We start from the raw sequence: 13,415 nt of genomic DNA on the forward strand, positions 1-13,415 counted from the left end.
GTCAGGCTGAACAGTTTACGTTTTGTATCCCACCAATGGGATGGATCTGGATTCAGACCTGAACCAATATCGAGTAGGCTTGTTCTTTTAACCTCCCCGACTCATCCTCCAGGTTGTCCAAATCCATCCACAACTTTTTTTAAAATGTCATGCCATATATCGTTTTTGGCCCAATCTTTCAATTGTGAGCAATCACTTAAAAATACAATCGTATCCAAATCCAGATCCTCAGCAAAATGGAATCGATTCGTCCTTTTCAAACAGCCAACCTGTCCACCAAGATTCATGTGAGTTAGTTCATAAGGTTTTGAGATATACTGCTCAGACAACCAGACAGACAAACAGGGGTGAAAAGATAACGTCCGTCCACCTTTGGTGGGTGGCAGTGGTAACGGTAAACAAAACTGATGGGATTTGGAACGTGAACCTGGGATCCTAGCATCATGAGCCACGTGCTCAGTTGGGAAACACAAGCAAAGAGGGCTCCTGATTTATGAGCAGACAGTGTTATACAGTTGTTCGAGTTACTGGCTGCAGGACATTTACAATGTACCATCACTCAATCATGTTGTTAGAAATCAAGTACATAGCTCACAGGACCCCACAAAATGATTCCAGGCTTTTGTCCAGTACGGCCCCATATAAAATCATGGTTACGATCCAGATAAACTGGAAGTTTTGACCTAAGACCAGTAAACAAATTGCAGTGCTGTGTTGAAAGGTGTCATTTGCATATCTTAGGTTCCCTTTTGAGTGTTAACTGCAACCTTGTGGTCACATAAGCTAGGTTGACAATCGACCTGAGCATTTCCCATCAGAACAAATGGAAGGCCATCAGGAATATGCAACGATCTACACAGCCCCATAACTTATGTATAGCTTGAAACTTGGTGGTGATGTATCGCTTGGTTTTCCCACAATGACAGGATTGAAATGCAGCAACACCTTGAGCGGCCGTACTGCTGTATTTTACAAGGTCCATCCAGGAGTGACCCCTCCTGGACAGGGAATCCCACACCATGGGCTGGACCCGAGCAGGTCTGGTGCTATGACGAGCACGCAAACACGTATGACTGCACCCTGAACAATGCAGAGGCCGTTGGCACGATTGAGAATCTCGGCGAAGTCTTAAATTACAACGATGGTCTATTCAGGTCCGACCGTCCTGGGCATGCAACTGCAATGTATTCGTAGGTGTGGGTTCAGGCCCATGTCGGCAAGCACAGTTGTGGCGTGTACATTTGATGCCGACACAACACAATCTGACAACACTGCCAGGTCTGTTGAGAGGGATTCTACGGAGTCATGCACCACCTGATCAATCATTACAATGCCTGCAAGTGTTTATACAGGATGCACAAGGTCTGCCAACAACCCCCTTCTGGCGAAACTTCCAAAATACAGAATCACTGCTCACCTCCACTCATTCGTTCCTTTCTTTCCCCACCTGTGGAACCAACTTCCCCATTCTCTTCAATCTCATTCTTCCCTCTCAGTCTTAAAAACAGCTGTTCGCCACCATCTCAGATCATCTCCGATCCAAAACCATGATCTTGTTTATCCCTGTTAAACCACCACCACATCCCCCAAATTTATTTTCCCCATTTTCCCTTCTTGAAAGTTTGCTTCTGTATCCGTCTTATCCACCTCCTGCATTCTCCACTACCCCTCCTTACCCGCATCCCTTGTTGTTGGTCTCCGTGTATTTTCTCACTCGGCCCTGCTGTTGGCATTTCCCGAATCTCTTTTTGCTGTTCCTTTTGTTATGTTGTGTCCTGACCCATTCTGTGCTCCAGCACTTCCATGAGCCTCGACTCTGTATACAAAAAAGAGATAATAAAAAAATCCACCTTGTCTATTCAGCAGAGATGGAAAAACTTCTTTAATTTGAGATGGCATTCGTAAACAAGAAGTCTGTGCCTTTTCACTTGCGTTAACTCGACCTCAGCATGCAGGTGTGTACGTGGTTGTGTGAGAACATCTTATGGTGAGAAGCAAATTATATCCCTTTTCCTTTTGACAGCCCTGTTTTATGCAGCACTACGGGTACCCGGCATTGCCCGGTGCTGTTCTAATCCTGTTGGCATTTTGAAGAAACAAAATCTTGTTTTATTTTTTCTATATTTTTGTGGGGGCCTAAAACACTTCCCTACACCCACGAAGGAATGGGGTCATGAATCATCTAATATCAACTTTCACATAGCTACAAAGGCTTTGGCATGATAGAGAGATTAAAATAAATTAAAAAAAAATCTAATTTATTTTTTCAAAATTTTCAAAAATATTCTTTTTGTCGAAAACACTCCCTGGCACACACTGATCAACCTCTAAAATCTGGCTGAAGATCTGAGGTTCTTGAGTTTGAGCCTGTTGAGCCATTGAAATAACACAAGGTGGGTTGATTGAGCCCGCCATCCTTCCGAGGTCAGCAAAATAGGTACCAGCTTACTGGTAACAGGGGCACTGCATCAGTGGCACAGCCATGCTTCTGGAAAATGATACAGCCAAGCAGCCACAGGCTGCATACGAAACAACACATTCTGAAAGTTTGACGAAAATCTGTTTGGCCACCTGAGAAAAATGGCGACACACCACAGACAGACAGATAGACAGACACACAAATGGCTCTCTTATAGTATAGATCACATGGTCTTCTTGTTCTTCTTCTTGCATATGGCAGCTCGGCTGATAACCATCATTTCGTTGGTGCGCAACTATGCCGCTGCTGCTGTGCCCCTATACCAGTACACCGTTACCGATTTCACCGACCTCAGAAGGATGACAGATTGAGTCAACCCCACATGGTGTTAATTCAGCAGCCAACGGGGCTCAAACTCAGGACCCTAAGATCCCAAGCCAACTACCCGAGCCACTCAGCCAACGCCAGGCTCGATGACGTCATGACAGCACATTAACTAATCCGAAATCGTCGATATTTGACAACCTCGAAACCAGGTTTAGTTCACGTGGCTACCTTTTTAAGCCTCCCCCAATGGGATATCCCTATACGATAGGAAGAGGCTTAAACCTGTTGTAAAGTTTGTTTCGACAATTCGTGCCTCCGATTTGAATGGTACCCCAGAGTTTCTCCGACCCCATGGAGTACGAAATAATCATTGAGGTTTTAATTTTTTTCTTCCTTTTTTTTTTTTCTTCTGCCAATATCTCAGAGCTGGTTGGGACTTTTGGAATTAAATTTTGCATCAACAATAGCAATAAAGGGTAAGCGGGCTTGACTTTTTTTTTGACCTTGACCTACATTGAAGGTCATGACCGAATATAGAAAATTTTACATTTTATTTTATTCTAACCCCACAAATTTTCGTCCGAGTGTTATTTATCAGAAGTGCATGTGATATTAGAGACAAAGCATTTGATTTAGCAATTTGTCATGAAATTCTCAAACCGAGTAATCCTAACGCTAATCCCCTCCGCCACCGAATGTGAAGGAGGTTATGTTTTCACCCCTTTCTGTCTGTTTGTCTGTTTGTTTGTGTACAGGATATCTCAAGAAGTTGTCAATGGATTCGGATGAAACTTGGTGGACACATTGGATGTGTGGCAAGGACGAATTCATTCAATTTGGGTGAAGATATGAATCCGAATATGGCTACGAAAATTATTTAATTGTTTTAAGTGACTCTTCACCATTGAGAGATTGGGCCAAAAACAATATATAGCATGATATTTTTAAAATGCATTGGGCCCGATATGTTCTTGTGGATCAGGCATTGCGTGGCAGAGGTATGCGCTCCACCGAGTGTCTTCAAGTTTTATCTTGTGCAAGGGTAAACATAATGCACCAACCAAAAATTGTCAGCTGGATTTACTGTAACTTAACAAAATTAAGAACAACAACCTTAACCTACTAATCATAAATTAGTAAATCACCATTAGCAATGTAAAAGGCTGAAGTCCAGGATTCGGATTAAGACTCAAAATGCAAGGACTCGGAATTGGGAATTGGGACTTGAATTAAGAATTTCTCAAAAATCCAAATTTGAATTAAATCCTGCTATCTTCTTTTCTTTCGTCCCACCAAAAATGATATTCCTCCTCATTAAAACCACACAAACTCAGGTGGTTCATCCATCGATCATGAGTTTGGTTGACACGCTCACTGTTTAAAAAATTGAGCAAAACACTGTAATTTTTCTCCACAATCTAAAGGCCCGGTCACACCTTGACGTTTTAGCCAGCGATGGCAACGTATTAAAATGTATGTAAAACGCTGGCTTACGTTGAACTTTTGATGTTTTTTTTTTAAAGATTCGGACGTATTCATAGCGACTTGGTCTTATGTATAACGCATTGGTAACGGACACAGAACGTTTCGTTGTGTTATAGATAACTTATACCAACGAATGCTGAACCTGTTGTCGGCCTACACAACCGATGCCCAACGATAGTCTAACTTAGGCATAGCACGTTGCACGCATCGCCGACGATGTCGTGACGTAGCCTATTAAAAGGCTGACGCACAACGATTCGAATCATAACTGCCGTAGAAATGGAAGTGACAACATTGCGGTCACACCTTGGCGATCTTGCCAGCGTATGCCGACCGAAGAAAAATGTGTCTAAAACGTTGGGGGCACGTCAAATACGGTATAGGTAAGTTTGGTATACGTGAGTAGAACGCTAAAGTACGCTATCATACGTCGTAGTAAGTAGAGTACGTCAAGAAATTTTAAACATGTTCAAAATTTTACGACGTACTTGGCGTATGACACACGTTCCGCATGCGATGGGGATAAGTTTTACACACGATATGTGGACGCTTACACACGTCCACAAACGCTACTTATAAGCTACTCATAAGTCGAAACGCGTCGCGGTAATGTCTTTTTTACGCGAAACTTATTTCGAACTTATGTTTGACGTGCTTTGAACCAATTCTTTACGTAGTCCCAACACACATCGACGTATGTAGACGTATTCCAATGACGTCTTCCGGTCGACAAAAAAAATAAATGAACGTGTTTCTAGCTTACAACTGCCATATAAAGACGTGTTCCCAGCGGTTTTGGGAATTGGTATATAAAAATGGTGTTCATAAAAGGGGAACCCAACAGTGTTTTCGAGTCCTTTTTGAGTCGATGTCCATGTCAGCAGTAACAGTATCAGTATCAGTATCAGTATTAGTATTAGTATTAGTAGTAGTTTGTTCATGTTGGCAGTAGTAGGTGAGTGTGAGGGGGAGGGTGTGGGTTATGATGGATCGTCCTTGCGTCCGCGTGTCCACGGGTAGGAGACATCTTTTCACCATTGTTCGAAGTTCTTCGCGGCTAATTTTTTATGGGGCTTTTTCAACAATGAGCTATAGCTTGTTTTTACGATTTAGGTCTATTCATAACGGGTTGGACAAATGCACAATGAACTAATAATGTGCATAGAGCGCTTTGATTACTTATAGATACGATATACCAACGAATAATTATCGTGAAGCCGGCGTTCACAAACTATGCCCAACGACAGCCTAACTTATCCATATCGTGCGGCAGTTTATCTTTGTCGGTGACGTGGGGTTTGCTATTCATAGGCTGCCACTCAACGATTTAAATGGCTGCATCTCCACTATTGAAAGTAGACGCTTGCGCTCAACAATTGGATTTTTTTACCCTCAACGACTTTTAAACGGTACCACTCAGCTATTCTCATTGTTTACAATGAACGATTTAAATTGCTGTCACTCGCCTTTGTTTTTTGACGCTGGGGTTTGGAAATTTGAAGCGTTTCTTCTGAACGTGTTAAAATGCTCAAACTCGACTATTTTAAAATAGACGCTGCCGATGGACAATTGGAATCATAGCCAAGCTCGACATCAAAGTGTGAACATCCTCGTCATGCCGAAGAAAAGTTTGAAGAATGCTGCAAATAAGTGTCCTGGCCGTGGCCGTGGACACTGATGCAAGGACAATCCATTATACCGACGTCTTTCAGCCTATGAGTAACTTAAAAGTAACGTCTGTAGCTGTGTGGCAACGATCGCGTAACGTGCCAACAACACGTTAATCAAAGGTTAGAAATAAGTTTCGGGTACGCTAAACATTACCTCGGCGTGTCTCAACTTATGATTAACTTACAAGTAGCATGTGTTGACGTCTGTCAACGATCGCAGACAGTGCATACAACTTGTGGCCAGCGTAGCGGAACGTGTGAGTCATACGCCTGCATACGTCGTGAAATTTCAAGCATGAAAAAATTTGAGGACAACCAAAAAGTACAACGTTTAAAGCCAACGTACAACGACGTATGGCAGTTTTTCAGCGTGCTCTCAATGTTATCAAAACTTACCCATAACGTATTCAACGTGTGCCAGCGTTTTAGAAAAAAAAATTCAAAAATCGGCATACGTTGGCTAAAACGTGAAGGTGTGACCGGGCCTTAAGGCTCAGAGTTGAGCACAGAAATGGTTGTGCGCGCGCACGCACGCACACACACACACACACACACACACCTGTAAGACAAGGCAGAACACAGCCACTGAGCTTTGGGGAAGTGCTGTCACTTCCCGGGGTACTTTAGGTACCAGCGATGGCACAATAATGGCACTGCTTTTCTCACCACACCCAGCAGGTCATTTTCTAAGGAAGAATATCCTCCTCCCCATGAGCGTCAACCTATGGGGATTGTCCATGCCCTTATCTATCTATAATAACAGCAATCTGTGTGTGTGTGTGTGTGTGTGTGTGTGTGTGTGTGTGTGTGTGTGTGTGTGTGTGTGTGTGTGTGTGTGTGTGTGTGTGTGTGTGTGTGTGTGTGTGAGACCGCTGTTTCTCGCCAACCACTGGTCCGATCTAATTGAAACTTGCCAGGTATATTGCTGGGGACCTGAGTATGTGCCTTTTCAAGGTTTGATATTAATCGGACAAGTGCTTCCCAAGTTATGGTAATTTATTTACCAACCAATGACAGGACACGTTGCTGCGTAGGCGTGGCCGATGGGGAAGAGAACCTCAGCAGCGTTCCCCCATTACGGGTTACAACGTACGGACTTCCGGATGGTGATGACTTAATGTATTCTAATAATTTCTCGATTTCTTATGCGCATTTATAGATAAACACAATGCCCCAATCCAGTCGTCGTTGAAAGTTTTTTTTTTTCGTACGGCCACGCGAGAGTGAAGGAACGTCCTGTGTGGTTGTTGAGGGAGGTAAACTTGATTTTAGTTTGGATTTTAAGTAACTCTGTGTGTGTAAGTATTACAGCAGTTGTTACTTCAATGCAAGCGATAATTCGTGGAATGCATGTGAACATTCTGTACGGGCACGCACCACTTCCGGATAGTGATTACTTACTGTATTCCAATAATTTCTCGATTTCTTATGCGCATTGAGAGATAAACACAATGCCCCAATCCAGTCGTCGTTTACGAGAGCGAAGGAACGGCCTGTGTGTTTGTTTGAAAGTTTTTTTTTGTTGTTTTTTTTGGTTTGCATGTACGGCCACGCACGTATGGCCACGCACGTATGGGCACGCGAGAGCGAAGGAACGGCCGGTGTGGTTGTTGTTTCTGGCTCACGGTTTGAAAGTTTTTTTTGTTGTTTTTTTGGTTTGCACGTACGGCCACGCACCAACGGGCACGTGAAAGTGAAGGAACGGCCTGTGTGGTTGTTGTTTCTGGCATGCGGTTTGAAAGTTTTTATTTTTATTTTGAATTTTTTGCACGTACGGGCACGTACTTGTCCTTTTAAATACAGAATGTCAAGCAAGGAAGCAGCACATATCATTTTGAACGTCTTTGGTAGGACTCTTCAACCAGGAACAGAATTGAACCATTGACAACCCAGAATCAAAGCAGATGATAGAAACATAAACCCACCGAGTGTTTGGTAAATAAAGGATTTCTGAATTGTTAAATTTGTCAGACTCAGTGAGGTTAGAGCATCCGCTGTGAGTCTGAGAGGCCGGCATTTCGAACCTTGGCCGCGTAATGCCAAATATTAAAAAATGGGACATGCTGCTTTCATTGCTTGACGTTCAGCATTTGAAAATGATCGAACAAGGACAAACAACCACAGGTTGGCTTCATGGGCCTAACGGCCTCCTCCTGCATTGAAGTTCCTTATGAGGGAACTCATTATATTATCGTATCAACCGTTATACTTTCATGAAAATGAAGTAGATGGAATTAGGGGAGGGGGGTGGGGGTAATTGAGAGCTGGTGAACTCACCTCTGACAAATTAACCTAGTCAGCATTTTAATAAAAAAATAATTAAAAAAGAAATAGCATAGACTGGTCCAAATAAAGCAACCAGACCGAGTCAAACAACCTTGTCAGTGCCCGGACCAAGCACCACCTAACTTCCTTCATAACATGTTGGTTATCAAGTTTGTCTGCCGGATGCGAAACCAGGAGTAACCACATCTCATTGACGTCTTATCACCTTTTTATACCAGCACGTGAAACGAGCACCTTGGTTTCACAGGCGCTCTCGCGATCAGTGGCCACGCAGTCAAAGAAGGCTAACACATGGACAGCCAATTGACTGCGAGTGTAACCCAAGCCTGGCAACGCACACTACACTAAGTGCTTGCTCACTTAGCTGGCGGGTGCCAGCCGAGCACGTTTACAGAGTGTTGAGTGCATAGAGGCAGGCCCCTCACTCCAGCTGTGGAGCCTCCAATAAGGCATCCCCCACAAGTGACAAGCAAACAGACGGACAATTATTCTGGCTAAACATTTTCCTAAAACAATTACTTTGAAATTTGTATTCGGTTTGGGGATGACCAAGACTCCATTTTCTGAACAACGTGCAAACTGACTGGACAAAACTTTGACTGCTTACAAGTTGCAGGCGAAACACAATGACCTGAGATTAAAATAAAAAATAAAATAAAATAAAGAAACTGCAATCTTATTTCTAGAAGACCCTGTTCATGATGTTTCATCATTAATATATTATTTGAATCAAGGTTACGAAGGTTAAGGCAAGCATTCCCCAACAAAATGTGAGATTAAAGTGACATTGTAATCTAATTGGCCTTTGTGCTTTGTTACATTTTGTGCTTTGGGTTGAACTGGCGTTCCGAATCATCGTCAAGCCTTCTGATTGTTGAGTAGATAAGGTGGTTCGACGACACCTGTGGAAGACGAATGCTCCAGTCGAAACCAAGCTGAGCTTGTGAAAGAGAGACATAGAAACACAAACCGACCACTCCTTCGAGAAGGGTTAAACGAATGAACGGTCATTGCCCTTAAATGAAGGCCGAAACTAAAATGAACTTGTGGCATCTCACCAAAGAAACGCTTTCATGATGTACGAGTGCTTGGCCAGCAATATAACACACGGCACAGCAGACAGGCTGTCAAGCGCCGAACGGGCAGATAGCCGGGTGAAGATCAGCGAGCCTCTGGATTTTTTTGGTGCCAAGGTTGAGGAATTCCTTATCTGTCGATTTACGGACCAACAAGTTTCTTTGGCTGAATCAGCCTGAACAACTCAGTCTTCCAATCAGTGTGTGTGGTCCAGCTAGCTCTATCACTCCCCCCCCTCCCCCCAATCACAAAGCACGTTTCATTTGATTACTTGTGAAAAAGCACGTTCGATTTATTATTTCTCATTTATCGTAATCAGCGTGCAGCAGTCATTCGGCATCACAGAAAGCCTTTTACAATCACATGTTCGCAAAGCAACTGTCGGGTGTGGAAAATTGAGGAAACTTCCCTGGAGGGGTCGTCTGTTTATGACGTACGGAAAGCTCAGTGGGAGGAAGATCAATTATGGAAATTTTTTCAAATGAGAAAATGAAGGTTGGGCAGGGTTATAGGAGAGAGTGTGAGATGAAAGGGGAATGCGAGAGGAGTGGGGAAAGATGAATAAGGTGCGGGATGGTACGCGGCGTGTATGAAGCATACAGGGTGTGGGGGGCGGGGGGCAGGGGGGGGTTGTTAGGAGGATGGAGGTCAAAAATTCCACCAGATTTAATATGCATCGGAATGAAATAAATAATTTCCATTCAATGATGCTTCCTCACCAACTCGGCCTTGTTTTGGCATTTTTCAGGAACTGAGTTGTCCAAGCAGAGAGAGTATAGAAGTGAATAAGTTTATATATACAGTGGGGAGAACAAGTATTTGATACATTGCCGATTTTGCAGGTTTTCCCACTTACAAAGCACGTAGAGGTCTGTAATTTTTATCATAGGTACACTTCAACTGTGAAAGAGGGAATCAAAAACAAAAATCCTGAAAATCACATCGTATGATTTTTAAATAATTAATTTGCATTTTATTGCATGAAATAAGTATTTGATCACCTACCAACCAGTAAGAATTCCGGCTCTCACAGACCTGTTAGTTTTGTCTTTAAGAAGCCCTCCCATTCTCCACTCATTATCTGTATTAACTGAACCTGTTTGAACTCATTATCTGCATAAAAGACAGCTGTCCACAATCAATCAATCAGACTCCAACCTCTCCACAATGGGCAAGACCAGAGAGCTGTCTCAGGACATCAGGGACAAAATTGTAGACTTGCACAAGGCTGGGATGGGCTACAGGACAATAGGCAAGCAGCTTGGTGAGAAGGCAACAACTGTTGGCGCAATTATTAGAAAATGGAAGAAGTTCAAAATAAGTCAATCTCCCTCGGTCTGGGCTCCATGCAAGATCTCACCTCGTGGAGCCTCAATGATCATGAGAAAGGTGAGGGATCAGCCCAGAACTACACGGGAGGACATGGTCAATGACCTGAAGAGAGCTGGGACCACAGTATCAAAGAAAACCAGAAGTAACACACTACCCCGTCATGGATTAAAATCCTGCAGCGCACGCAAGGTCCCTCTGCTCAAGCCAGCGCATGTTCAGGCCCGTCTGAAGTTTGCCAATGACCATCTGGAAGATCCAGAGGATGAATGGGAGAAGGTCATGTGGTCTGAGACCAAAATAGAGCTTTTTGGTTTAAACTCCACTCGTCATGTTTGGAGGAAGAAGAAGGATGAGTACAACCCCAAGAACACCATCCCAACCGTGAAGCATGGAGGTGGAAACATTCTTTGGGGATACTTTTCTGCAAAGGGGACAGGACGATTGCACCGTATTGAGGGGAGGATGGATGGGGCCATGTATCACAAGATCTTGGCCAACAACCTCCTTCCCTCAACAAGAGCATTGAAGATGGGGCATGGCTGGGTCTTCCAGCATGACAACGACCCGAAACACACAGCCAGGGCAACTAAGGAGTGGCTCCGTAAGAAGCATCTCAAGGTCCTGGAGTGACCCAGCCAGTCTCCAGACCTGAACCCAATAGAAAATCTTTGGAGGGAGCTGAAAGTCTGTGTTTCCCAGCGACAGCCCCAATACCTGAAGGATCTGGAGAAGATCTGTATTGAGGAGTGGGCCAGAATCCCTGCTGCAGTCTGTGTAAACCTGGTTAAGAACTATAGGAAACGTCTGATCTCTTTAATTGCAAACAAAGGTTTCTGTACCAAATATTAAGTTTTGTTTTTCTGATGTATCAAATACTTATTTCATGAAATAAAATGCAAATTAATTATTTAAAAATCATACAATGTGATTTTTCAGGATTTTTGTTTTAGATTCCGTCTTTCACAGTTGAACTGTACCTATGATAAAAATTACAGACCTCTACGTGCTTTGTAAGTGGGAAGACCTGCAAAATCGGCAGTGTATCAAATACTTGTTCTCCCCACTGTATATGTAAACATTGAAACAAAAAGAGTGAAGTTTCGCATGGAAATGTGCAGCATTCTTCAATAAACCTTGGTTGCCACACATTATATTTACCTATATATTAATATTTGAAGTTCTAAACATTCGGAAGGACACTTTGGTTTGTTTGTTTTATGTACAAAGTCGAGGCTGATGGAGGAGCGAGAGCATAGAACGGATCAGGATGCAACAGAACAAAAGGAACAGTAGATGAAGTGGGAGAAACACACAACTGGATTGGGGGACAAGATAGAGGGAGTCTTCGAAGATGTGGGGTTAGAATGAGAACTAAGGGAGGACATGGGGATGGGCAAGATGGACACAGAAGAAAACTCTCAGGAAGGAAAACAGGAACGTTTGGAAGATGTGGGCTTGGTGGAGTTAACGAGGGTAGAAAAGATTGTGGTTTTGGATGGGGGATCACCTGAGACGGTGGTGAACAGCTGTCTTGAAAATATGGAGGGAAGAACGACATTGAAGAGAATGTGGAAGTTGGTTCCACTGGCGAAAAGAACGAGGAACGGACAAGTGGGGGTGAGCAGTGATCCTGGATTTTGTGAGTTTCACCAAAAAGGGGTGTCAGTTGTTTTTGAACGTGTTTTTTTCTTTAAAAGCTTGTTTAACTTAGAAAAAGAGGAAATTGGGGGGGGGTGGAAGAGAGGGGTGGGCGCATGGAGACTTGAAATGGCAGCCAATTATTGATCGTGAGTTTGCGCATTACAACATTTTTACCTTTCACTTCAAATCACTCACAACCTCTCGACAAAGAGAAGATGATAAATCTCCCCATTTACTTCAGTGGTCATCCTCGAGCAGAGGTATGGTGCTTGGAGCTTCTGAACTTACGTCTTATGATTAGCCAAACCTTGTCTAACAGAGATCATATCTCTCAGAATTGGTCTCCAATACAACTTCACAATATGTTGTAATGCGACCGGGCGTAGTGGCGTGCACCTGTAATCCGGCTACTCGGAGGCTTGGGTTGGAGGATCGCTTGAGGACGGGTGCTCTGCACTGGGCTGCACTATGAGAGGGTGTAGGGCAGCCCGGAATCATGGCGAAACCCAATCCATATCCCTGTGTAGTAAGAGGCGACCAGGGTTGCGTCAGGAAGGGCATCCGCGTAAAACCTATGCCAAATCAGTATGCGGATCATAACGGATGATCCGCTGTGGCAACCCCTAACGGGAGCAGCCGAAAGACGAACAACAACAATATGTTGTAATGCAAAGTTCTTGCTCATGGTCATCAGATGCCAATTTCCTTCCTTTGGCAAGTTGATTGGGAGGAATACTACAATGTCACTTTGGGAATCCTTCATTGCCCCGCTGAGTCCGGAGAGAAAAGTGACATCAAAAAGATGATGTCGCTGATACCCAGAGAGCTCTGGAAAGTGACGTCACTCCCCCCAATATCAGCCACTGTGTTTGTATGAAAGTCAAGTCTGATGTTGTCTGATGTGTTTGTCTGCATGTGTGCATGGCTTGTGTTGCAGCTCCTCCACAAGCCTTAGAGCCTGTATATAAAAAGAGAGGAACAACCAAGTCTGAACGATGTAAAGAAGACAGAATGCAGTTCCACCACCATCTTCTGGAATAGAGCTGAGATTCTGTGAATTGATTAAATGTTTGTTTTGTTTTATCTTACCTGATGTGGTCTCTTGTTGATGGCTCAGCATTCTTAGAGTTTTGTGATACTGCCAGCAGTTACTGTAGTTACAGACCAGGAATCATCGT

General features: G+C 43.6%; 1 protein-coding gene across 6 annotated transcripts in view; it reads right to left on the reverse strand.

Moving 5' to 3' along the window:
* TMEM201 (transmembrane protein 201) overlaps positions 1-13,415 on the reverse strand; it is a 203,969-nt gene that overhangs the window by 75,954 nt on the left and 114,600 nt on the right. The gene's annotated exons all lie outside the window — the stretch shown is intronic.

Source organism: Eptatretus burgeri, chromosome 10 (assembly GCF_056783735.1).
Source record: "Eptatretus burgeri isolate ZD-2024b chromosome 10, Ebu_testis_v1, whole genome shotgun sequence".
NCBI lineage: Eukaryota > Metazoa > Chordata > Myxini > Myxiniformes > Myxinidae > Eptatretus > Eptatretus burgeri.